Source organism: Rana temporaria, chromosome 1, assembly GCF_905171775.1.
Source record: "Rana temporaria chromosome 1, aRanTem1.1, whole genome shotgun sequence".
Taxonomy (NCBI): Eukaryota; Metazoa; Chordata; class Amphibia; order Anura; family Ranidae; genus Rana; species Rana temporaria.
In genome coordinates, this window is record NC_053489.1 from 575,864,403 (window position 1) to 575,890,941 (window position 26,539).

General features: G+C 44.6%; 1 protein-coding gene and 1 non-coding gene across 6 annotated transcripts in view; both read left to right on the forward strand.

The window, feature by feature from the left end:
• Window positions 1-8,270: 8,270 nt before the first annotated feature.
• Window positions 8,271-26,539, forward strand: part of CLOCK (clock circadian regulator) — a 140,994-nt gene continuing 122,725 nt past the window's right edge. For 2 of the 5 annotated variants that reach the window (XM_040334820.1, XM_040334828.1), the window contains exon 1: window positions 8,274-8,443. The gene's annotated coding sequence lies outside the window, so the exon portion shown is untranslated. The other 3 variants (XM_040334807.1, XM_040334801.1, XM_040334802.1) reach the window with 3 other exon arrangements.
• On the forward strand, window positions 16,241-16,398 carry LOC120925732. The gene has a single exon (XR_005746928.1). It is a non-coding gene; the product is annotated as a U1 spliceosomal RNA (small nuclear RNA).

A 26,539-nucleotide genomic window follows, 5' to 3' on the forward strand; every position in this document is an offset into this window, starting at 1 on the left:
GGCGCCGCCCCCCCCCCCCTCCCACAGTCACACAAAAAAAAAAACGGGCCCTTTAAGAACTTTTATTCGGCTAAAATGTCATTTTGACATTTTAACCGCAGTTCTGGCGGCCGTCTATAAAGGGCGCTGCAGCGCCACCCCCTCTCGCAAATAGCACACATTTGTGCATAAATGCACGAATGTATGTTATTGGTTGGTTGCCAGCTGCCTGGTCTATTCATATAACCGGACGCGGGACGCCGGTTACCCAAATAGCGGCAGCTGGTTGGCTGAGGGGAACTGCCTATCAAAGCCAGCGGCTCTGATAGGCTTTTCTCCGGCTCTCAGATGTCTATACTCGGAGTGCAGGCAATCTGCGCTCCTTGCATAAGACAAACGGCCGTTTCAGCCAATCAGGTTCCCGGATTCTGGTTATCAGGAACCTGATTGGCTGAAGCTTCACCACATCGGCAGAAGACATCGAGGGAGGACATGGAATCCTCAGGTAAGTGCTTTTTACAGGGAAAGGGGCACAGTGACATCATGGGGCACAGTGGTGACAAAGGGCACAGAGGTGACAATTGGCACAGTGGCATCATGGGGCACAGTGGTGACAAAGGGCACAGAGGTGACAATTGGCACAGTGGCATCATGGGGCACAGTGGTGAGTGACAATGGGCACAGTGGCATCATGGGGCACATTGGGGACAAAGGGCACAGAGGGGACAATTGGCACAGTGGCATCATGGGGCTCAGTGGTGACAAAGGGCACAGTGGTGACAAAGGGCACAGAGGTGACAATTGGCACAGTGGCATCATGGGGCACAGTGGTGAGTGACAATGGGCACAGTGGCATCATGGGGCACAGTGGTGACAATGGGCACATTGGCATCATGGGGCACAGTGGTGACAATGGGCACAGTGGCATCATGGGGCACAGTGGTGACAATTAAAGGGCACAGTGGTGACAATTGGCACAGTGGCAACAATTGAGGGGCACAGTGGCTGCGTTTGATGGCCTGGCACAGTGGTGACAATTGATGGAACAGTGGCTGCGTTTGATGGCATGGCACAGTGACTGCGTTTGATGGCATGGCACAGTGGTGACAATTGATGGCACAGTGGCTGCGTTTGATGGCACAGTATCTGCGTTTGATGGCATGGCACAGTGGTGACAATTGATGGCACAGTTGCTGTGTTGCATGGCACAGTGGTGACAATTGATGGCACAGTTGCTGTTTGATGGCATGGCACAGTGGTGACAATTGATGGCACAGTGACTGCATTTGATGGCATGGCACAGTGGTGACAATTGATGGCACAGTTGCTGTGTTGCATGGCACAGTGGTGACAATTGATGGCACAGTGACTGCATTTGATGGCATGGCACAGTGGTGACAATTGATGGCACAGTTGCTGTGTTTGATGGCATGGCACAGTGGTGACAATTGATGGCACAGTGGCTGCATTTGGTGGCATGGCACAGTGGTGACAATTGATGGCACAGTTGCTGTGTTGCATGGCACAGTGGTGACAATTGATGGCACAGTGGCTGCATTTGGTGGCATGGCACAGTGGTGACAATTGATGGCACAGTTGCTGTGTTGCATGGCACAGTGGTGACAATTGATGGCACAGTGGCTGCATTTGATGGCATGGCACAGTGGTGACAATTGATGGCACAGTTGCTGTTTGATGGCATGGCACAGTGGTGACAATTGATGGCACATTGACTGCATTTGATGGCATGGCACAGTTGCTGTGTTGCATGGCACAGTGGTGACAATTGATGGCACAGTTGCTGTGTTTGATGGCATGGCACAGTGGTGACAATTGATGGCACAGTGGCTGCATTTGGTGGCATGGCACAGTGGCTGCGTTTGATGGCACAGTGGCTGCATGTGATGGGCACAGTGAGGCTGCAATTTTTTTTTTTTTCGTTTGCGCCCCCCCAAAAATTTTGAGCACCAGCCGCCACTGCTAGCAATCCTTCCACGAACTTCCAGTAGTTCTTTCAGTGTATTTCTTTTAAGCCGGGTGTACCAGCCTTCCATTCACTTCTCCAGTGTCTGCTTGGAATCCTGGTGTAAAGGAAAGTAGAAGGGAAAATCCCGCTGCTACCAACCATTTGTGATGGTAGTAGAAAACATCCCCGTCAAGCATTCCCTTCTTCCCATAAAAGACCATACATGAGCCAAAGCTTAATGCTGGAACAAGGCACACTTTAATGGCAGCATGCTGCTAGTTATATACAGTTTACAAGCTAATCATCAATCAAAGAACAATGAAATCTCCACCCCCTTTCCACACACTAGGCTCCCATACAGATTATAGGTAGACACTTTGGAGCCGACCCTGACAAGGCACATTTCTTTAGATAATGACATCAGTGAAGTTAATTACTACAACGAAGCAATCAGAATAATTAACATGAGCCAATTATCTAATCATTTAGCCTGACGATACAATACACATCTCTTAAGGGTAAACACAGGTCTTCTTCACACACACAATAGATCAATTACCCTTTAGAATAGAGAGCTGGCTGGGGATGGGACATTAACATTTCAACAGTCTGTTATGCAGAGGAATGAGTCATTCGGGTCCCCATGAAATCACCTTCTACACATAACACACAGACATTAAAATAGCAGGGAGAGAATTAAACTGAAGCATATAGGCAATTGCATAAAAGTCCTTCACAGAGAGAATTAAACTGAAGCATATAGGCAATTGCTGTATTCACAAAGTACTTGCCTCCTAACTTACGGCGGCGTAGCGTAAATGTGGCCGGCGTAAGCGCGCCTAATTCAAATTAGGCTGAGGGGGCGTGTTTTATGTTAATGGAGGGTGACCTGATGTGATTGACGTTTTTTATGAACGGCGCATGCGCCATCTGTGTACATATCCCAGTGTGCATTGCGCCAAAGTACACCGCAAGGACGTATTGGTTCCGACTTGGACGTAAATTACGTCCAGCCCTATTCACGGACGACTTACGTAAACGATGTAAAATTTTCAAATTTCGACGCAGGAACGATGGCCATACTTAACATTACTAGTCCAGCTATTTGATGGAATAACTTTAAGCCTGAAAATGCCTTACGTAAACGGCGTATCTTTACTGCGACGGGCACACGTACGTTCGTGAATAGGCGTATCTAGTTATTTACATATTCTACGCCGAACTCAATGGAAGCCCCACCTAGCGGCCAGCCTAAATATTGCACCCTAAGATACGACGGCGCAGGCTGTCGTATCTTAGCTAGGTTTAAGTGTATCTCAGTTTGAGAATACACTTAAACTTAGGACGGCACAGATTCCGAGTTAGGTCGGCGTATCTACTGATACGCCGGCCTAACTCTTTCTGAATCTAGCTATCTATGTACATTCTGCACTTTGAATGGATGTCGGGGGAAATACAGCTGTAGATAGACAGGTACAACTTATCTAGGATGGTTTATTCTTTGTGTATCACCTGAGACCATTCACTTTACTGGGTAATTGCAAGGGTTTACAATCACTTTCGTTTTGGATAATAATTCTGAAACCATGAGGATGGAAAAATAATTTGCCACTGGTTGCAATACCACTAGTGATCTCTGGCAAAACCCCCAAATGAGAAAGACTGTCATACAACAATCAACTGGATCTTTGGTTTTATTCTCCTCCTGTATTTAGAAGCACACCAAACTTGAGCCTGTTTAGTACGTATTGAACAACAGTTTTTATATCAGACACCTAAATGAGCTTTCATGTCACTTTAGCTGTTTGGGGGTTGCCATGGGTATGGGTTAAGTACCCATAAAGCTATGCACTGAATATTATCTCAATCAGTGATGGCCGCTCATGCAGGGCGCAGGGGCACCGCCCCTCTGATCCAATGCGGCCTGCCCCTAATTTACATGCAGGGCGCCAGACACATGGATTCTAATGTGTTTTTTGTAGCACATGATTAGAGCATGAGGCTCTAATTTGCTTAAAAAAAAGGTGGGCTTCGGGCACAGAGCACTGCGCCTGGAGCCCACCCAGTTATGTGACATTAGCTAATTAATATTCGATAATGGCTTCCTGTTTCTTCTCCTGGCCAATCAGGAAGCGGGTCCTGAGACCAGCTTGGCCAGGAGTAGAAGTGACTGACGGGGGGACGTCACCAAAGCCGTGACCTGAATGGGCGGTAACTGCCTGGGATGGCGGGGGCCTGATCGTGTAAGCGCTAAAGGGAGGTGGTTGGTTGGCTGACTGGGGGGGAGGGGGGGTATGCTGGCTAGGGGGCCACCCCCCCCCGCCCAAGAAAATTGAGCACCAGCCACCACTGATCACAATAATACACAATTGTTCCAATAGATGTAAATCTTACATATGCAGAAGGCAATCAGTAAATGTTGTTTTACATCAAGTAAAGAGAAGCTGGGGAAGACTGGTCTCTGGGAGGCTTAGTTGCTATTACCTTCTGACTTCTGATAATTTATTGCACTCAGTATATCTGCGTAGGCAGCGTGCGTGATGAAAAATATGAGCCGCACATGAATATTCATGGGTAAATTTACACATTTTAATATGTCATGCTTAAACTGGCTTGAAAAAAAAGTATTAACATCAGTTAAAATAATATAAGCACAGCCCAGTACAGTTTTTTAATATATTCATTTGTTCACATTACTAGGAATATTCAGTACCTTCCAGTTCATGGAACAAAGCAGGAACACTGAACAATTAGTTATGGACAATTAATTATGACACTATTTACTGTATTGCACAGCATAACAATTTTGTGTTAGTATGCCTCTATGGGGCAAAAAACATCATAGATTTCAGCAGCAGAATGACGATACATGACTTGTTAAAACACTCTGTTACAACACATTTACGTATTGTTTTTTCTAAGGCTGGGCTCACATGTCTGGGCGCGTTTTGCAGCCGGAGCCCGGTGCATTTTAGTTCACCCATTCAGGTGCAATTTAGGTGTGAATTTTTGCCTGAATTTGCACCTGAACCAGAGCCAAAAACACACAGGGCCCCTTACAAAACCACACCAATATAGTGTGTATATAATATATATACTAGGGATGCACCGATACCAAACCTTTGCATGAGTATCGGTACTTGTTCAAATATTTTCCCATACCGAAACTTTGCAGTGCGATTTGCGCCAATTAAAAATTATATGGTGCAAATCGCACTGCAAAGAATCGTTCTGAACTGGAATGTGATGCGATTCCTATCCGAATCACATGCAGTTTCCCTCACTGCTCCTGTGTGGGTGTGTGTATAGGAAGGGAAAAGCACCATCTAGTGGGTGGTTTATTAAAAATGTTAGATCTCACAGTACATATCTGGCCAAATGCAAAATCGTCATAGGTGTCTCTGGTGTTCTGTCAAATTAGCCAACTCGTCAGAAACACCAACACGTCACCAACCACGTCACTCTTTAAGCCATCGGTAATGTGATATTTTGACAAATTGCTGTTCGGAAACAACTTCGGCAACCGAATACAATCTGGTACAGGAAGTTGTAGCTGTTTGACAGCACAGCGGCTAACGAGGACAAAGTTGTCGCCGTCTTGGAGCCAGCCATTTTATTGGCTAGTATCGGTGTGGAGTAACAATCTAAGCTCATAATATCCTGCACCGGACTGTATTCAGTTGCCAGTGTTGTGTCCATGGTTTAAAGAAAATGGAAGTTAAGTAGTTGGAGTTTCTGACGAGTTGGCTATTTTGACAGAACACCAGTCCCGCTGATGATAGCAAATCACGGCTGCTAGAGGTGCTCACAAGGCTAGAGATGTAGAGGCAGTCCTCCTCCAAGCTGACATCACTCTTACCCTATACCCACGGGGTCCCGGAACTTCTCCACCAGTGCTGTGAGCACCTCCAGTGTTCGTGATTTGCTATCATTGGGGAAACCTATGAAGATTTTACATTTGGCCAGATATGTACAGTAGTCTCTTGGATTACAAGCATAATTCGTTCCAAAAGCATGCTTGTAATCTAAAGCGCTCGTATATCAAAGCAAGTTTCTCCATAGGAATCAATGGAAGCTTAGAAAATTTGTTCCAGTGTCACTGCTGGTGTATGCAGTACCCCATGTGGCCAGAGGTGGGGGGTGTCAGAGACGCTCAGAGACACTCGGAGATGCTCACAGATACTCTGAGTGTCTCTGGCACCCCCGCCACCTCTGGCCACATACAGTACTGCATACACCAGAGGCTTAAATCATGCTTTTCTTGCAAGACAACGCTCGCAAATCGAGTCAGAATAAAAAAATAAAAGAATAAACGTTTTGCGAAAAACGCTCGCAATCCAAGGTTTTACTGTACTGTGAGTTCTAAAAAAATTATATAAATTCCTTTTTTATTTAGAGATTTTACTCTTGTGGTACACTCTGTGTTTTCAATCATATACAAAAAAAAATAATAGAAAAAAAACATTTAACCACTTCCCCACCGTGCCATAGACAAAAGACATCTACAGCGCGGTGTAGTTATTCTGGGAGGATGTCCCTGGGACGTCCTCCCAGAATCCTTCACTCGCGCGCGTGCCTGGGGCGCGCTCCCGGAATCATCTGTGAGCGCCGGGTCTAGAAGACCCGGCGCATCACAGATCGCGGTAAATTGCCGCTGATAGCGGCCGTTTACCACGTGATCGCTCCGTCAAATGACGGAGCGATTACTTGTAAACAAACTGGCGTCATGTCATGATGCCGGTTCCTCCCTCTCCTCTCTGTACCGATCGGTACAGTGTGAGAGGAGAGGGGGGAGAGCGGAAGCAGCAGCAGCAGCTGCTGTGGGCTGGATCTGTGACAAATGCAGTCACAGATCCAGCCATCCCTCCCTGTGCAATACTCTGCAATAACACCAATACTCTGCAATACCCCAATACTCTGCAATAACCCCCCCATACTCTGCAATACCCCCCATACTCTGCAATACCACCCATACTCTGCAATACCCCCCATACTCTGCAATACCCCCCATACTCTGCAATACCACCAATACTCCATACTCTGCAATACCCCAATACTCTGCAATAACCCCCCCATACTCTGCAATACCCCCCATACTCTGCAATACCACCCATACTCTGCAATACCCCCCATACTCTGCAATACCACCCATACTCTGCAATACCCCCCATACTCTGCAATACCACCAATACTCCATACTCTGCAATACCACCCATACTCTGCAATACCATCAATACTCTGCAATACCCCCCATACTCTGCAATACCCCCAATACTCTGCAATACCCCCAATACTCTGCAATACCCCCAATACTCTGCAATACCTGCTAATATGACAGAAACGAGAATTTCTTTTTTATTTTTACAGAATTTTCAGTGTTTTTTCTTTTATAGTGCAAAAAATAAAAAACCCAAAGGTGATCAAATACCACCAAAAGAAAGCTCTATTTGTAGGGGAAAAAAAGGACAAAATTTTCAGACGGGTACAATGTTGTATGACTGAGTTATTGTCATTCAAATTGTGAGAGCACCGAAAGCTGAAAATTGGTCTGGTTAGGAAGGGGGTTTAAGTACCCAGTGGTCAAGAGGTTAATTACAATTCCATAAAACCTTATTTTTATTGTCAACTGTGTAGCCTGTGTGTTGTTTCTATTTCTCTTTTTCTTTCTTCCCTTCCCTCCCCCCTCACCTTATTTATTTCCTCTTGCGACTAGCTTTCATTTTTCTTCTACCCACAGGCTTCTCCAGGGTCTGATGTGTGTACTTTTCTCTTCTCTTTCTTCCCTTTTCTTTCCCTTCCCCCTTCTCTAAGTTCTAACATTTTTAATAAATTGCCCACTAGATGACACACACACAGACACACACACAGGAAAAGTGGGGGAAATCGCATGCGATTTGGACAGGAATTGCACTGCACTGTCCAAATCACAAGCTACTCTTTGCAGTGAGTTTTGCGCCAAATGTTTTTGTATTGACGCAAATTGCACTGCAAAGTATCGGTACTCGGTATCAGCGAGTACTTGACCGAAAGTGTTACTCGCCGATTAAAAAAAAAAAAAAAACGGTATCCCTAAAATATACTACACATATTGCATAGTGACGTTTCAAACACCAGCCAATATACACCTAGAGATACTTGAAAACTTCACTATGCCATATCTATAGTATATATATTTTTTTTTATTACAGGTATTTATATACTGCTGCCATCACTGTACACTACAGACACAGCAGGATCTGTCAGGTTGCCAAGTAGAGCAGGAAGACAAGCACGTCACGCACCAACACATCTGCCGCATGCGCAGTGCAGTCTATTCCCGATCTGTCCAGGGCTCCCCGTATGGACGCTTCCTGGGTTGGGCTGCGCATGCGCCGAGCTGTGGTATTAGTGATGGTGGGGGAGTGATTGGCTCTCACTGCGCAGGCAGCGGGACTAAACGCATCAACAGAGGCAGGACGAAGTAAGCAGGGCCCGGGCTGGCGGAGAGCGGCCTGTCAGGTGAGGTGGCTGTTGTGTGGGGATAGCCCAGTGCCGTGTGTGAGGTGTGTGTACTCATTGTGTAACACTGCGGTTATAACACACCCCCTGAGAGAGGAGAGAACTTTCCTGCCTGTGTACCATAAGGGGAGCCTGGCTGCAGCCCGGAGCAGGTGGGTGTCAGTGTGTGCAAACTACACAGGGCTGTCATTATGGAGACAGGACCTTACAGTATACACAGCAGTGACAGCACACTGGAGGGACTCCACCATCACATCTCTGTGACCCTTCTACTATGACCTCATAATGTCCACAGCTGACCTCCTCTCCTGTGTGCTGTATGTCTACCAATCACTGCTCTGCATCATGGGAGGAATTCACCTCCACTTTCCTGCCACTAGTGCCCTTAAAGCGGAGCTCCACCCAGAAATGGGACTTCCGCGGATCGGATTCCAGATGCCCCCTCCTCCCGGTGCCGTATTTGGCACCTTTCAGTGGGGAGTGGATACCTGTCATACCCAGGTATCTGCTCCCACTTCGGGGGAAAGATCGCCACAATCTTGTGCGGCGAACTACGCCATGTCTTCTGCAAGACACACAGGTCCAGTGTTGCCAACTGTCAGTATTTTTACTTGCAGCCAGTAAAAAAATGGTCACTTTTCTCCTGCCAGTAAATGCTAGTGACAGGAAAAGGTTGCCAGTAAAATATATGGCTGTGAGCCGGCCGATACCATGAGTTTCTGCTACAGTGTGTTCTGGTGGAGGCGGTGCCTGAGCATGTCATGTGATGTCATAGTGCAAGGGAGCTAAATGAAGTGGCTGGAGGCTCATGTGTGGATCTGCAGGATGGGAGCAAGGTAGGTCAGGAGCGGGACTGTCAATGCTGTTTGGAATGGTGTGGACTAAAAGGACCACCTGGTGTGGAGAGACTGTCACTCAGGAGGGGATGTGTTGGTGAGGTGTCATCATCATCATCTGTGCTGCTGCGCACTGCTGTCAGTGTCACTGTGTGTGTAGCCTAAATACTAACATTTCCAGTTAAAACTGTAATTTTATAACTTTTGGAAATGCAAGTAAAAACTTGGCTGTGCCAGTAAATTTTGGGTGTCATGTCAGTAAATTTCAGTCTGGTGGATTAACAACATTGCACAGGTCCCAGAAGACAGCAGGGACCATTCAGAAAGTATAGCGCGACTTCACTTCCTGTTTCCCTTAGTAAGGCTCCTTTCACACTGTGGCAGTTTTCAGGCGTTTTAGCGCTAGAAATAGCGCCCGTAAAGCACCTGAATACTGCCTCCCATTCATTGCAATGGGTGGTGTGTTCTATCTGACGGGATCCTTGGGGGGGGGGGGGGGGTTGCTCCCCCAGCCTTTGGCTGAGAGCACTGACACCAGCGGCTGTACATTAGAGCTGCACAATTGTTAAAAAATCGCGATCCAACGCCCCCCCCCCCTCTCTTCCCCATGATCTTAATCTGGCATTTCCACGATTCAGTGCAGAGAAGTTTTCTGCTCACAGCTGTAAGGAAAAAAAAGGCAGCCTACCAAGTGTATCCAGTCATCATTGAGAGAGATGAACAGAACATTGTATCTTTTGGTTATTTTAGATCAAAGGGATGAACTCCGGTCTGTAAATGAGGGCAGTTTACCACTTGAAGACTAAGCCCTTTTATGACATTTGTTGCTTGCAAGTAAAAATCTGTAGTTTGTGCTAGAAAATTACTTAGAAATCCCTAAATATATATGTGTGTGTGTGTGTGTATATATATATATATATATATATATATATATATATATATATATATATTATTAGCGCTATTAAAACGCTCCCCATGCCCCTCTCCATTGAAATGAATTAAAAACGCAGTGTTTTACCGTGATTTTAATGCTCTGTTTTTACAGCGGTTTTTAATTCATTTCAATGGAGGGGGCATGGGGGAGCGTTTTATGGACGTTTTAATAGCGCTATTTTTACCGCGAAAACGCAGGAAAAACGCACCAGTGTGAAAGGGCCCTAAAAACGATCAAGCGGCTGAATTTGCATACCAGTTGAAAATGACCTCATATTATATGGTACTTTTGGTAAATGTAAAGGAACATTTTTAACCCTTTCATGACTAATGCCGCGTACAGACGGTCGTTTTTTGTGATGGGGAAAAAAACGTCGTTTTTAAAAACGTCATTTAAAATGACCATGTGTGGGGAAAACGTTGTTTTATGTCTTCTGAAAAACGACACAAAAAAAATTAGAGCATGCTTACATTTTTTGTCGTTTTTCAAAACGTCGTTTTTTGGGTGTAGCTAAAACGACGTTTAAAACTAAGTTTTTTTTAAACCCGCGCATGCTCAGGAGCAAGTTAGGACGCGAGTTTGAATGGAACAGAGTGCCGTCGTACGTGCTGAACGTAACCGCGCTTTGCTAGAGCTTTTGGAAAAAACGATGGTGTGTATGCTACGTCGTGTTTGAAAAACTTCGTTTTTTTTTCATCACAAAAAACTACCGTCTGTACGCGGCATAAGCCTATTTCTGACATTTGGTGTTTACAAGTTAAAATACATATTTTTTTCCTAGAAAATTACTTAGAATCCCTAAACAAAATATATAGCAGTGGTTGTCAACCTTTCTAGTGCCGTGAAAAACCCCTTATGGTACATTTTAGGATATACCACTCCCTCTTTGTTATCCTTTCTTTCCCTTTATCTCTCTCTATCCTAATTTTTTTTCCCCATTCCTCTCTTTAGCTGTCTTGTTCTTTCTCTTATTTTTCTCTCCCTTTTTCTTTGTTCCTCACACTCTTTTCCTCTCCCTTCCATGTATTCTCAATTCTCCTTGGTGGGGGGTGGGTGGAATGGGATGAGTGGCAGTGCTGGCAGGGAGTAGGGATGAGTGGCAATGCTGGGGGGAGTTCTGATCAACCAACTTAGGTGTTCTGCTGGTCTGAGAACTGTTGTGGGGACTTTTAATGGCAACTCTAATCACAGGTAGTGTTGCTCACTGTGTCTCCAGCTCTTTGGTGTCTTGCAGTAGTGACACCTATGCTGAAATCAGGAGATGGGGTCTCCCCCAGCCCCTCCCACTTCACATTTCTCACCAGTCAGCTGACCTCTAGTCTCTGCCCCCTACCCATGCTGTGAACTGAATAGGCGGCTGCGAAGAGGCTGAGTGGGCGGTCGCGGGCTCCAGGAACAGCCCAGCTGGACGGCCACAGGCTCCAGGGACAGCCCTGCTGGACGGCTGCGAAAAGGCAGAGAGAGTGATACAGGCTTCAGGAACAGCCCAAGATTTGGTGACCCCTGGCAAATTGTGATTTGAACCCCGAGGGGGTCCTGACCCCCAAGTTGAGAACCACTGATCTAGAGAATAAAATGGCGATTGTTGCAATATTTTACATAACACGGTATTTGTGCAGTGGTGTTTTAAACGCAAATTTGGGGGGAAAATTTTATTTAATGAATTAAAAAAAAATTAAAAAGTAAAGTTAGCCCAATTTTTTTGTATAATGTGAAAGATGATGTTACGCCGAGTAAATGGATACCAAACATGTCACGCTTTTTAATTGCACGCACTTGTGGAATGGCGACAAACTACGGTATTTAAAAATCTCCATAGGCGATGCTTTAATTTTTTTTTTTTTTTTTTTTTTTTTACGGTTACCAGGTTAGAGTTACAGAGGAGGTCTAGTGCTAGAATTATTGCTCTCGCTCCTGACGATCACGGCGATACCTCACATGTGTGATTTGAACACCATTTACATATGCGGGCGCGACTTTGTATGCGTTTTCTTTGCTGCGCAAGCTCGTGGGGACGGGGATACTTTAAACATTTTTTTTTTCTTATTTATTTTATTTATTTTTACATTATTAAATTGTGTTAAAAAAAAAAAAAATCGCCGAAAGCTGCAATTCTGAATACCGCATATTTTTTTAAATCCAGCACCATTGGCAGCCGAGTAAACACGAAGTGACGTTGCTTCCGTGTTTACAGTCAGGAGATTGGAACAAAGCCGTTTATGGCTTCGTTCCAGTCTGTGGCTAGGCGCCGGAAGAGGCATATCGTGGGACGGGAGGCCCGGTCAGAGCGGCAGAGGTGGCGGGAGAGGGGGGGATGTCCCTTCCCGCTCCTCCGGGATAACAACCAAGCGGCTTTTAGCCACATCGGTTATCATCACAGGAAAACCGATCACCTGCTCTTAACGTCATCCCGGTATAACTCCCGAAAGCCGAGGACGCATATGTGTGTACGCTCGGCGGCAAGGGGGTAATGTATGGCCAGCCTTAGCTTGCTCTTTAGTGGCCATGATGCTACATATGTGATCAGTTATGATGCTTGCCGTTTACGGCTTAGTGTCAGTCTCCGCCTGGACACAGAAGGCGCCGGACGGATGATCGGGTCTCCCGGTGGGACGGGAGGCCCGGTCAGAGCGGCGAAAGGCGGCGGGAGGGGGGGATGTCCCCTCCCGCTCCTCTGGCATAACAACCGAGCGGCTTTTAGCCGCATCGGTTGTTATGTTTGGATAGCCGATCGCCGGCTCTAAACAACAGTACCGGGATGATGCCTGCGGCTGCAGGCATCATCCCGGTATAACCCCCGAAAGCCGAGGACGCATATATGCGTTGCGTCCGCGTGAAAGGGTTAAAGTAGGGTTGCACCAAGTCGAATACTGGCTAATTGCCAGCCGCGCAGTGAGTCGGTGGATAACCTCACCCTGCGCTAAAAAAAAGTACTGCATGCATTGTGCCCACGTACAATTGCAATGCAGCGGTGTGAATTGGGCACATGGTAGACAAGGCATTTGGCCTTGAGACTAGGCACCCAACGCAGTCCCACTGCATCCGTTCTGAACCAGCCTTTAGAATCTGCCTTGAACTCTCTCTCCAGCAATGGTAATTATACAAGTAAATGACATAAACCAAGCTTGTTATAAGCCCATATACAGCTGTGAACGCTGAAATATGTCCAGCATTATTCTTTGTAGCTGAGTGCAATGGCAGGTAAATATTGGGCAGCAAAAGAAACTTTGTAGCTGAGTGCAATGGCAGGTAAATATTGGGCAGCAAAAGAAACTTTGTAGCTGAGTGCAATGGCAGGTAAATATTGGGCAGCAAAAGAAACTTTGTAGCTGAGTGCAATGGCAGGTAAATATTGGGCAGCAAAAGAAACTTTGTAGCCGAGTGCAATGGCAGGTAAATATTGGGCAGCAAAAGAAACTTTGTAGCTGAGTGCAATGGCAGGTAAATATTGGGCAGCAAAAGAAACTTTGTAGCTGAGTGCAATGGCAGGTAAATATTGGGCAGCAAAAGAAACAATGTAGCAACAGCTGATAACACATGTAGAAATCTTCAGTGTAGATGCTAGAAAGGTGATATGTAGCGATAGCTTGGATATAACATCATGAATAGCGATCTTCAACTTACAGTATCTCACAAAAGTGAGTACACCGCTCACATTTTTGTAAATATTTTATTATATCTTTTCATGTGACAACGCTGAAGAAATAACACTTTGCTACAATGTAAAGTAGTGAGTGTACAGCTTGTATGACTCAACACACAGCCCTAATGTCTAAACCGCTAGCAACAAAAGTGAGTACACCCCTAAGTTAAAAAAGTCCAAATTGTGCCCAAAGTGTCAATTTTCGGTGTGGCCACCATTATTTTCAAGCACTGCATTAAAGGGGTTGTAAAGGTTTGTTTTTTTATTTTTTTAAATAGGTTCCTTTAAGCTAGTGAATTGTTGGTTCACTTAACTTTTTCCTTTTGATTTTCCTTCTAAATGGTTTTTTTTCTTTGTCTGAATTTTGCTTGACCTGATACCTGGCAGGAAGCCAGTAAACCCGATGTCCTTAGTGTAGCAGGGGAGCCGGACAGCCTCACGGATGATCGGTGCGGCGGTGGGAGCAGTTCCAAGCACTGATCTCCCTTTATAGCTTTTCTCACAGCTGCTTCTCCTCCTCTCCCTCCCGTGGCTGTCAGGGAAATTGGTGCTTGTAACTGCCCCCACCGCGGCACCGATCATCCCCCGATTTGTCCCCTGTGTCCTCCCCAGGTCCTGTTTGGTTCCCTCCTCACCCTGGATCTGTCAGGGTAGAGAGTGATCACTGACTGTCCATTGTGTTTACAATGTTTCAGCTCATGAATGAACAGGAGCCTCTGTCTCCTGTCCATTCATCTTCAGTGCAGCTGAGGCTGCTGAGAATGGGACTGTGGAATCTGTGTCCTGTCTCAAAGGGGAGATGTCAGGCGTCCGTTTTAGACCCCTCATATCTCACCAATGCCTCTCTCAACAGGAAAAAATGATTTTTTTTTAATAAATATTCAAAAGTAAAAATAAGAAAAAATACTGACACCAAAAAAAGAAAGCATTTAAAATATATATATATATATATATATATATATATATATATATATATATATATATATACTGTAAATTGCAAGAAATAATAAAAAAATAAAATATAAATTGTAAAAAGTAAAATAAAACTACTGACGACATGCCTCATCAGTGCCACTTATCAGTGCTGCATATTGGTGCCACTGTTGCATGACATAAAAAAAAAAAAAGTACCGTATTTATCGGCGTATACCGCACACTTTTTTCCCCTTAAAATCAGGGGAAAATTGTGGGTGCGCGATATATGCCGATCCCCGCTTCCCGCACTGTGTTTGAATGCCGCCGCCGACATATACCGAGCGCAGTACACTCGGCCAGGCTTGTCACGCCCTGTGCCGCCTCCTAGCCTTTATGCAAGAGGAGCCGAGCGTGTCCGAGTGTACTGCGCTCGGTATATGTCGGCGTTCAAACACAGCGCGGGGATCGACTCAGAAACAGCGCGGGAGAAGCGGGGAGGACACCACCAGGGCCGCAGACGGACGCCGGACCGGACAAGGCCGCCGATGGACACCGGGCAAGACACCGACTAGGGCCATTCAAACTGTGAGTATTTTTTTCATGAAATTTCCCTTTCAGGTTGGGGGTGCGCGCTATACGCCGGGGCGCGCTATATGAAGATAAATACGGTAATCGGTAATGGCGAGTACTGGGGGGGAGAATATGGTATTTGTACTCGGCCTTAAAAAAGTGGTATTTGTGCAACCCGTATGCTCTGAGCACTGACAGGCTGACGCCCCACCCCTTAAACCTCCTGCAGCAATGCTGGCAGCATTTATACGTCTATTTCCCAAAGACAACCTCTGGATATGACGCTGAGCACGTGCACTCGACGTCTTTGGTTGGCCATGGTGAAGCCTGTTCTGAGTGGAACCTGTCCTGTTAAACCACTGTATGGTCTTGGCCACCGTGCTGCAGCTCGATTTCAGGGTCTTTGCAATCTTCTTTTTTTTCACCTTTTATAAGTTTGCGCAATATTTTCACACACACCAATCTTCTTATAGCCTAGGCCATCTTTATGTAGAGCAACAATTCTTTTTTTTTTCAGATCCTCAGAGAGTTCTTTGCCATGAGGTGCCATGTTGAACTTCCGGTGACCAATATGAGAGAGTGAGAGTGATAACACCAAATGTAACACACCTGCTCCCCATTCACACCTGAGACCTTGTAACACAAATGAGTCACATGACACCGGGAGGGAAAATGGCTAATTGGGCCCAATTTGGACATTTTCACTTAGGGGTGTACTAGCTTTTGTTGCCAGCGGTTTAGACATTAATGGCTATGTGTTGAGTTATTTGGAGGAGACAGCAAATTGACACTGTTAGAGCCGGTTCACACTGGGGCGACTTGGGATCCGACTTGAAGTCGCCTCAAGTCGTCCCAAGTCGCGCTGTCGAGAAAAACAATGCAAGTGAATGGGAGCGGTGTTAATACCTGGCAGGGGAGACACCATGATCATGAAGGTGGTTCTCCCAGGGCGAGGCACGGCTATTGCACACTCTAGGCCGTGCTGATCGTGGTTGTCTTCCCTGCCGCTTCTCGGCCTTTTGGCTGGGACTGGGTGTGGTATCTGTCCTTATCAGTTGTCAGCGGAGCGCTGAAGCACCTCCTACATGGGGAGGGTGGATGCAATCCAATGACGTCATTGCACCTGGAAGGATGGTTTCAGCAGGGACTACGCTGTGCTGCCCGACAGAATACTGGGGGCCGGCCCATGGTTGAGTCTGAGCCATCTGGAAGGGTGCTCCTGGTGGGGATGGGTGCTGTGCTTGGTCTTGGTCTTTTTGCCGAGTTCTAGTCTGGCCTTCTGGCTGGCTGGTGTAAGTGCTATCTCTGTCAGCGATCCGGTAGGAGGAGCTGGTAATGCCCTGGGATAGGACGGGGTAGGACCATGCAAATCCGCCGGGTTGGCTGGCAGGGGTGGAGGGCTGCACTGGCCGGTCGGGGGGTCGGATATGGAACGAAAAGCCTATGGTGCATGTGCCCCTGGAGTGGCAGTCCAGGGGTATCTGAAGATCACTGTGTGTGAGGGACACATTGATTTAAGATACCACGGTCACTGCACCAGATACACGCTTTTTTTAGCACCTGCCTCCTGGGCCGGGCCTTTTGGCTAGGACCGGAGGAATTTTTTATTCCTGGCCGGAGGGCCTGGTCATTGTTTCACCACAATGGCCACTTCTTTCACTCTCCTCTCCACTATCCCTTCCCCCACTTTATTTTATTTAAGCCTGTGTTTGTCACTTTTTTGTCTTTTTTTGTTGTGCACGTTTTGTCACTGTGTGATTAGTAGGGTGCGGGTCCTCGGGCCAGCCCTGAACGTCTTGGGAGTGGGTGGACATGGCCTTCTGGCTTAGTTCGCCTGCTCTCATGGGGTCTCCCTTCGGGGGAGCCCCACCTAGTACTGGGAGGGTTCTGTTTCGGCAGTCCCTCCGAGGAAGTTGGGTCCGTGTCGGCTTCGGTTGCTCGGACCACAGTACCTCAGTCCCCGTCTGGAGCCTAACGCCCCGGGGGATCAGGGTTTGGGTCCCTCTTCACAGGAGGACCACTTGACGTTGCACCCGTCTGCACGTTTTTGTGAACACTCTTTATGTGTGCACATTTTTTCTGCACCGGGTGGAGTTTTTTGGGTGTGTTCACACGCCATAGGCTTTTCAAAAAAAAAAAAAAATTTTGCGCAAACCAGTCACTTATTGCGATTTTTTTATTTTTTTTTATATATTTTTTTTTTTTTTACCAAAAATATGTAGAAGAATACGTATCGACCTAAACTGAGAAAAATGATTTATTTTTTTTAAAGAAATTGGGATATTTAATATAGCAACAAGTAAAAAATATTGATTTTTTTTTTCAAAATTGTCGCTTTTTTTTTTGTTTGTTTATAGCGCAAAAAATATAAACCGCAGAGGTGATCAAATACCACCAACAGAAAGCTCTATTTGTGGGGAAAAAAGGACGTCAATTTTGTTTGGGAGCCACGTCGCACAACTGCGCAATTGTCAGTTGAAGCGATGCAGTGCCAGAAGTTGAAATTTCGCCTGGGCAGGAGGGGGGTATATATGCCCAGTAAGCAAGTGGTTAATAATCGTATGCATGCAGTGTTGACAAGTAACCAAATCATCACGTTGTTGCATGTTAGTGAAAGTGGCCAGATTTTCCCGTGTGTGATCAAATTATTATCTAAAAATCCATTTTAGTCTTAGCCAGAGAATCTGTGATGTGGAAGCACACAAAGGTTCATCTCCTTCAATAGATGTATTGCACTTTGTACAAATACATGATTTGTGTATAAGTATCCTTCACATTTGTGCCAGTCGTGTAGTATTGCATTGTGACCGCTCTTCTGGCTGTTCTTGTAGCAAAAGCCAGAGAGCTCCTGACAGATTAAATGACAGCAGAGCAACTCGCCTGCAATGGCGTCAGTTAATGGGTCATGTTCATAAAGTTGCCTTATTTGTATATTTTCCGGCCTTTCTGTCATATGATCTTTTCTGTTCAGTAAATAGAAGATAATTCCAACATTATTATAGTGTTACACATAGTAATTATGCACACCAGAATGTGGCAACATGAGAATTAATGTGAATGAATAAAATATTGGCGTAAAAATATGGGGGCATTTATGCCTAAATTTGTTACTTGATTACCTATGTAGAGTAGTATGCAGGTTATGTGCCCTGAAATCTCTGGTCTTATGCATGTTCCAGTTGGATGATCTGAATTCCAGCAATCCGTGTATTCCTGGTGTTAATGCTGATCTTTGGGGGTCAGAACGGCCCCAAACCTCCTCTTCTGGGGTCCCCCACTGGCACTCTTGGCTCCTCTTCTTCACATGTCCCTATAGTAGGCTAACCATTAAAAATGGGTGTACTTGTGCAATGCTATGTTGTGCTTTAAGACTACAAATTGTACTAAGAGAATTGCTTACACTATTACACTCTCTCTAAACGTGTATCAATGTTTTAAAAAGCGGTTCCCTGCATCAAAATGCTAATGTGCTAGTATCCCTTTATATCTGTCTACATAGTCATTTTCAAACTCGGCATATCATAATAAACCATATATAAATAACATTAAAGAGGAACTGCAGTTTGCTCACAACATTTGTAAAAAAAAAAAAAACTCTTTTGCTATTCTGAAGCTTCCCTCCAACCACTTTGCATATTATTTTATATATACAGCGATTCTGTACTTTCCAAATATGCTGCAGAAATCTCCCTCCACTGAGTCTGGCTGCATCCATAATAATTATGAGCAGCTGAAACTGCTGCCTTCACATTCTGGATTAACACAGAGGCACACCTCCAGCTCTGCAGATCTCATTAGCCCTCCCATGACTCGCACCCCCCGCCTCCCGGAAAATGAATGTTATAAGCCTAGGCTTTTTACTAGATAAACAAAGTGGACTGTATAGCGTATTTACTGGCAGAAATTTTTTTTTTACTATCCAAAGTTAAAACAAGGGCAGAAGATTTAATAGATGGAAAGTTGAAAAAATGACTGAAGTTCCACTTTAACAAAAATCAACTATGCATCAGTTCATTGAGGCTTCATGTACACGGGACATTTTAAAACCTCTCCTCAACGATTTAACTTGATAGTAACCAACCATTTAAAAATGTCTGTTTTGTCACGTTTACGTGCCGCGTTTTTAGAAGCATTTAAAAATAAATAAACTAACATATTTTTTATTTTTTTTTTGCAAATAGCAAAAATAAACGCCTGTAAACGAAACGCGGCAAAGCTGTTCAGATGCGTTTTAATAAGCTGTTACAGGCATTTGGTGTTTCAAATGCCTCAACCCTTGTCCTCAACACTTTTTTTTATTTTTATTTTATTTTTTTGCTTTCCAAAAATGCTTCTAATCTCAACTGCCTAGAAATGACTATGACTGTATACATGTACTGATAAGATAACATAGAGGAGAGTTCAGGGGCAGCTGGATAAAATGCCCAACTGCTCCTAAATGTCTTTTTACCAGCAAGTCTAATGCCCCGCACACACAATCTGAAAATCGGACGACAGATCGTCTGACTTCTTTTACTTAATAGTTGCAAATCGAAACTGAATAGGTTATTACTAAAGTCACAAATTATCGTATGACAGAAAAAAAAATCGGAAGTGATGTCATGTGTTGTGATGTCATGTCATGTGTTGTGATGTATTTGTATTGTATTTTCAAAAAACAATACCTTTTTGCGTAAGGGATGGTGAATATCGTCATATATCTACATTAGTCCTCATTCCCAGGCAGCCAGGGCTCTCTGCTGTCCAATGTTTAAGGATGTGGGTTGGCTCTTGGTATCCTCCCATACAATTCAGGACTGCTGATGATGACTTCAGAGCGACAGATGGCAATGAGGCTCTTGGAGTTGGTTGCACAGGGGAAGCTTGCGAGAGGGATGAATAAGGCCCCTTTCACACTGGAGACCACCCCACGTTCGTGGTAAAGCTCTGCATGTTTTAGCAGCACTTTGTGGGTGGGAGCGGGGCACTATTAACCCCAAAGAAGGGGTTAAAAGCGCCCAAAAAGTGCCGCTGCCGAAGCACTGCCCATTGATTTCAATGGCAGAGGTGGTTTAGGAGCGGTGTATACACCTCTCCCACACCGCCCCAAAGACGCTGACTTTTTTTTTTTTCCGGCCTGCAGTGTAAAATTCCGAGTGCTTTCACATGGGACGCAGTTTACAGGCTATTTCTAGCGCTAAAACGTCTGTAAAGCACTTTCAGTGTGAAAGGGGTCTTGGGGTAAGAATCACTTTTATTCATCATCCCCTAGGCAAAGCTAGCAGTTGAAACTTGCAATGGCAAAGGGGACCTACTGCAAGTGTAATGTCCCCCCCTGCATGTATGTTTTTGTTGTCCCCCTTTATATAAAGCATTCAGACAATTTGGTTTTCAGGCTGTTCTCTGTACACTTTTTTTTTTTTTTTTTTTTTCCCTCTGTTCTGCCCAGAGGCCTTTCAGCATCATCCTTGGATGACTTGGTACTGTCCTAGACTTGCATCTTTGTGTAAAATTAGGGCAATTATTGCTCATTTGTTTGGAAAATGTTACAGCTGTGACACAACATCTCTATTGTCAAGTCCTTGGTATCATTCATGGGATTGCAGTTTAGGAGGTGCCCTACATTAATATAGTGAATGGCCCTTGTGAAAGCAGAAAAATTTCCTAAATTTTATTCCATTACTACAGGTATTCATATAGTGCTGTCAGTTTCCACAGCGGATATATGTATATTATCCACTTAAGCCCCGGACCAATATGCTGCCTAAAGACCCAAGGGGTTTTTACAGTTCGGGACTGCGTCGCTTTAAAAGACAATTGCGCGGTCGTGCGACGTGGCTCCCAAACAAAATTGGCGTCCTTTTTTCCCCACAAATAGAGCTTTCTTTTAGTGGTATTTGATCACCTCTGCGGTTTTTATTTTCTGCGCTATAAACAAAAATAGAGCGACAGTTTTGAAAAAAATGCAATATTTTTTACTTTTTGCTATAATAAATATCCCCCAAAAACATATATACAATTTTTTTTCCTCAGTTTAGGCCGATACGTATTCTTCTACCTATTTTTGGTATAAAAAAAAATCGCTATAATCGTTAATCGGTTGGTTTGCGCAAAATTTATAGCGTTTACAAAATAGGGGATAGTTTTATTATTTTTTTTACCACTAATGGCGGCGATCAGCGATTTCTTTTTATTTTTCGTGACTGCGACATTATGGCGGACACTTCGGACAATTTTGACACATTTTTGGGACCATCGTCATTTTCACAGCAAAAAATGCATTTAAATTGCATTCTTTATTGTGAAAATGACAGTTGCCGTTTGGGAGTTAAACACAGGGGGTGCTGTAACATTTAGTGTTCACTTAGTGTGTGTTTACAACTGTAGGGGGGTGTGGCTGTAGGACTGACGTGATCAATCGAGTCTCCCTTATATAAGGGATCACTCGATCGATGCGCCGCCATAGTGAAGCACGGGGAAGCCGTGTTTACACACGGCTCTCCCCGTTCTTCAGCGCCGTCGTCCCGGATCGCTTACCGACCGCCGCATGTAGCGGGGGGGGTCCCGATCGGACCCCCGACCCACGTCAAGCAGAGGACGTACAGGTACGTACATGTGCCTGTCCGTGCCATTCTGCTGACGTATATCTACACGAGGAGGTCGGCAAGTGGTTAAACATATATTGTATATTCACATCAGTCCCTGCTCTTGGCTTATTACCTCTAAAGCATTCATACACCTACTAAGGCCATTGTAACTGCTTGCCGACCGCCCACCGCAGTTTTGCTGCGGCAGGTTGGCTCGGCTATGCAAAATCACGTTATATAACATGATGTTGCTCTGCGGTCACTAGGGGCGCGCGCTCGCCCCTGGTGCTCATGCGAGTGCCCGGCAGGCGCGACAGCTCGTGACAGAGCGAGAACCGGGAGCTGTGTGTGTAAACATACAGCTCCCGGTTCTTTCAGGGGGAGAAATGACTGATCGCTGTTCATACAAAGTACCAGACGACAGACGATGCACTATTTCATGCGAAACGCGTCGAGACTCCACCGCTGCCACTTTGTACATTTGAAAGCGCTGATCACCTTTTATAATGTAAGTGTTTTTACCTACATTAAACATTGGTATCTTTCAGTATTACGCTATGTGCCTTTCTCTTCTTCTCCTACATATTGGTTTAAATTTTGGCCCACATTGGGTACCCCTGGAAGTGACCTTTTTCCTGATTCGATCAATGGGTTCCTCTCTGATTGACGCGCGAGACGTCTCCGTGAGAATTGCAGCCGATGATCCAGGCCTGAGAGTGGTTTATACAATGCTTTACTGACCCTCTTGGAATATGTCGATTAGGGTACAGTATCTCTGGTAAGCCTTCCTTTCAATGATCAGTGGTGGATTTCTTTACTGCACTTCATTCTGAGGCATTGGGACTATTATCACCAATTTTCATCACATTGGACTTTTTTTTCACATACCGTATTTATCTTCGTATAGCGCGCACCCCCAACCTGGAAGGGAAATTTCCTGAAAAAAAGAAATTACTTACAGTTTGAATGCCCCTCGTCGGTGTCTTGCACGGCGTCCATCGGCGGTCTTGTCCGGTCCGCGTCCGTCTGCGGCCTCGATGGTGTCCTCCCCGCTTCTCCCGCGCTGTTTTTGAGCCGATCCCCGCTTCCCGTTTGAACGCCGCCGCCGACATATACCGAGCGCAGTACACTCGGGCACGCTCGGCTCCTCTCGCATAAAGGCTAGGAGGCGGCACAGGGCGTGACCGCGAGGGGAGCCGAGCCTGGCCGAGTGTACTGCGCTCGGTATATGTTATTTTAAGGGGGGGAAAAGTGCGCGGTATACGGCGATAAATACGGTATATTTATTTAGATTTTATATATACACCATCCAATGTCTATACATATACATCACTTTTTTGGTTGATATATTGTCATCATAATTTTTTCACCATTTGTTTGATGCACTGTTTATTCATCCTTTCATTGGGTGATCTATTAATTTTATGCGCTACACTTTTTATGTTTGCTGCGGCAGGTTGGCTCGGCTACGCAAAATCACGTAATATAACATGATGTTGCTCTGCGACCACTAGGGGCGCGCACTCGCCCTTGGTGCTGATGCAAGTGCCCGGCGGGTGCGATCACCGCCGGGCACCCACGATCACTGGTGACAGAGCGAGAAGAGAGAGCTGTGTGTGTAAACACACAGCTCCCGGTTCTTTCAGGGGGAGAAATGACTGATCGCTGTTCATACAAAGTATGAACAGAGATCTGTCATTTCCCCTAGTCAGACCACCCCCCCCTTCAGTTGGAACACACTTTAGGGAACATAATTAACCCCTTGATCGCCCCCTAGTGTTAACCCCTTCCCTGCCAGTGACATTTTTACAGTAATCAATGCATTTTTATAGCACGGATCACTGTAAAAATGCCAATGGTCCCAAAAATGTGTCAAGTGTCCGCCATAAGGTCTCAGTACCAATAAAAATTGCAGATCGCCGCCATTACTAGTAAAAAAAAGATTATTAATAAAAATGCCATAAAACTATTCCCTATTTTGTAGACGCTATAACCAATCAAACACTTATTGCGATTTATTTTTCGTTAAAAAAAAATGTAGAAGAATACTTATCGGCCTAAACTGAACAAAAAATATATTTTTATATATATTTTTGGGGGATATTTATTATAGCAAAAAGTAAAAAATATTCATTTAAATTTTTTTTTTTTTTTTTATTGTCGCTCTATTTTTGTTTATAGCACAAAAAATAAAAACCGCAGAGGTGATCAAATACCACCAAAAGAAAGCTCTATTTGTGGGGAAAAAAAGATGTCAATTTTGTTTGGGAACCATGTCGCATGACTACGCAAATGTCAGATAAAGCGACGCAGTGCCGAATCGCAAAATGTGGCCCGGTCATTGACCAGCAAAATGGTCCGGGGCTGAAGTGGTTAAACAGGAGCCTATTGGCCTTACGACTAGGTCTTAGTCGTACGCTAAGGGGTCGGTTTTCATACAAAGACTGCAATTGGGGTTACTTTCTGATATAAATTCAGTGATGTCACCGGTGTTCAGTGGCGTTTCTTTTCTCCAGTGTGGTCAGAGCATTGTCGGTTCCATTTATCCACAGCACCCAGTGTTCAGGTGGTTAGCTTGGGAGCAAAGGAGGAAACTTTTATCTTATCCAAACAGGGCCAGTAGTCTACTATAGAAACCTTTTTATACCAATATAATAAAGAAAAGGGGTGAAGATGTCTGGTTCCCATATACCTAGTAAAATAAAAAACAAAGCCTAAGGCAAAAGTGTCCAAAATTTATTTTTTAAACGGTACGGACCGTTTTCTTGTATGCAGAGGAAAAGGTAACATGGGACCTCTTTGTTTTTCTGAGGTCAGATAATTTACAAAGGTTTATTGTGACATTTCTTGGCAACATATTTTGCTTCTAATCCCCATGTGGAGGCTTCAATTTGTGGATGGACGTTTTATGGTTACACAATTTCACATTTCAATAATCTTTTTGTATGGACTATAAACTGAAGGATTTATGAGTAAATGGTTGTGGAACGAATCATTTATGTTTCCATTATTTCTTATGGGGAAATTTGCTTTGATATACAAGTGCTTTGGATTTCAAGCATGTTTCTGGAACAAATTATGCTCGCAATCCAAGGTTTTACTGTATACCCTGGTACTGGAATCTGAAGACACCATGGCAGGAGAACAAGCAGGATAGGGCAGTAGACAGACCTGGACCTTCCCAGGAGTATTATGGCAGACTTCATCCCATCAATCATGCTACACCATGCAGTCTGATTTTGCTCCTGTGTCCCTCAATGGACAATCTTAAAAATATTAACTAAAAAATGAATTGATTAGTTGGAGATCACTCACTCGCTCTCATAGTATAAAATAGGGATTGTCACACATGACTTTCTCGTGATATGAATGATCTATGCTGACGTTGAAAGAGACTTTCACATCCAGGCTGAATTACATGAAGCTTTTTAAAAGTGACTTGTGTGGAAGATTGCTCATTTCAGTGAATTTCTGTGTGGGTAATCCAGCACAATATTGTCTCTACCCGTACTTTTCAAGACAAGCTGCAAAATATCAAACCAATTATCAGTTATGCTAAGACCCCTTTCACGCTGAGTAGCTTTACAGGCACTATAATGCTAAAAATAGAGGCAGCAAAGCGCCCTGAAAGAGCTGCTCCTCACACTGGAGCGGTGCGCTGGCAGGACGCTAAAAAAATAAAGTCCTGCTAGCAGCATCTTAGGAACGATGTGTATACTGCTCCTGCCCATTGAAATTAATGGGCACCATGGTTTTACCGCGGGTGGTTTTAACCTTTTCATCTGCTAGCGGGGGTTAAAAGCACCCTGCTAGCGACAGAATAGTGCCGCTAGATTGACGGTAAAGCGCTGCTTAAAATAACGGCGCTTTACCAACGACGCACCCACCGCCCAGTGTGAAAGGGGCCTTAGTCTCAGAAGACGGCGATTTTGACAATGCCTGAAAACAGCATGTTTTTGGTATTCATTTCCTTAAATCCATTTTTTACTTTTACTTTACTTTAACCACTTTAGCCCCGGGCCTGTTTTTCAGAGTCAGTGTTTACGAGACAAAACCATTTTTTTTTGCTAGAAAATTACTTAAAACCCCCAATCATTATATATTTTTTTTTCTAACACCCTAGAGAATAAAATGGCAGTCATAGCAATACTTTTTGTCACACCGTATTTGCGCAGCGGTCTTACAAGCGCACTTTTTTTGGAAAAAAATCACTTTTTTAAATAAAAAAAATAAGACAACAATAAATTTGGCCCAATTTTTTTATATATTGTGAAAGATAATGTTACGCCGAGTAAAATGATACCCAACATGTCACGCTTAAAAATTGCGCCCGCTCGTGGCATGGCGTCAAACTTTTACCCTTAAAAATCTTGATAGGCGACGTTTAAAAAATTCTACAGGTTGCATTTTTTGAGTTACAGAGGAGGACTTAGGCTAAAATGATTGCTCTCGCTCTAACGATCGCGGCGATGCCTCACTTGTGTGGTTTGAATACCGTTTTCATATGTCGGCGCTACTCGCGTATACGTTCGCTTCTACGCGCGAGCTCGTCGGGACGGGGCGCTTTAAAAAAATTTTTTTTTGCTTTTCGCATTTATTTTTATTTATTTTAGAATTTTTAACACTGAAAAA